This window comes from Haliaeetus leucocephalus, unplaced genomic scaffold (assembly GCF_000737465.1).
Source record: "Haliaeetus leucocephalus isolate CR32 unplaced genomic scaffold, Haliaeetus_leucocephalus-4.0 Scaffold145, whole genome shotgun sequence".
Lineage (NCBI taxonomy): Eukaryota > Metazoa > Chordata > Aves > Accipitriformes > Accipitridae > Haliaeetus > Haliaeetus leucocephalus.
This window is the reverse complement of record NW_010972581.1, coordinates 260,932-261,338: the sequence shown is the minus strand read 5'-3', so window position 1 is coordinate 261,338 and position 407 is coordinate 260,932. Positions and strand designations below refer to the sequence as shown.

The 407-nt window shown below is 66.1% G+C and overlaps 1 protein-coding gene across 1 annotated transcript in view; it reads right to left on the bottom strand.

Moving 5' to 3' along the window:
- EPHA5 (EPH receptor A5) overlaps positions 1-407 on the bottom strand; it is a 195,907-nt gene that overhangs the window by 195,200 nt on the left and 300 nt on the right. The gene's annotated exons all lie outside the window — the stretch shown is intronic.

The following is a 407-nucleotide window of genomic DNA, read 5'->3' as shown; positions in this document are numbered from 1 at the left end:
GCCCCCGGCCCCGCCCCCGCCCCGTTTGCCCGCACCCCCGCAAGACACCCCCCCCCGCCCCGTGCAAACTAAGCCCTGCAGTTACAGCCGTGCAACCAACCCCGTGCAAAGCTCACCGAACCCACCCGCGGGAATGCACCTGTGCGACTCCCCCGGCGCTAAACCGCTCGGAAACACAGCCGTGCAAACCCACCCGTGCAAAGGCACCTATGCAACACCACCCCCCGAAAAAAAAAAAAAAAAAAAAAAAAAAAAAACCAACGAAAGACGCGACCGTGCCAAGGCATCTTGTGCAAAACCACCCGTGCAAGCCCGCCCGCGCCCTGAGGCAGCGCTGCCTCCCCCGCTCCCGACACCCGGGGGGCGCGCAGCGGCCGCTGCCGCCTCCCTTGCCCGGGACCCCGCCA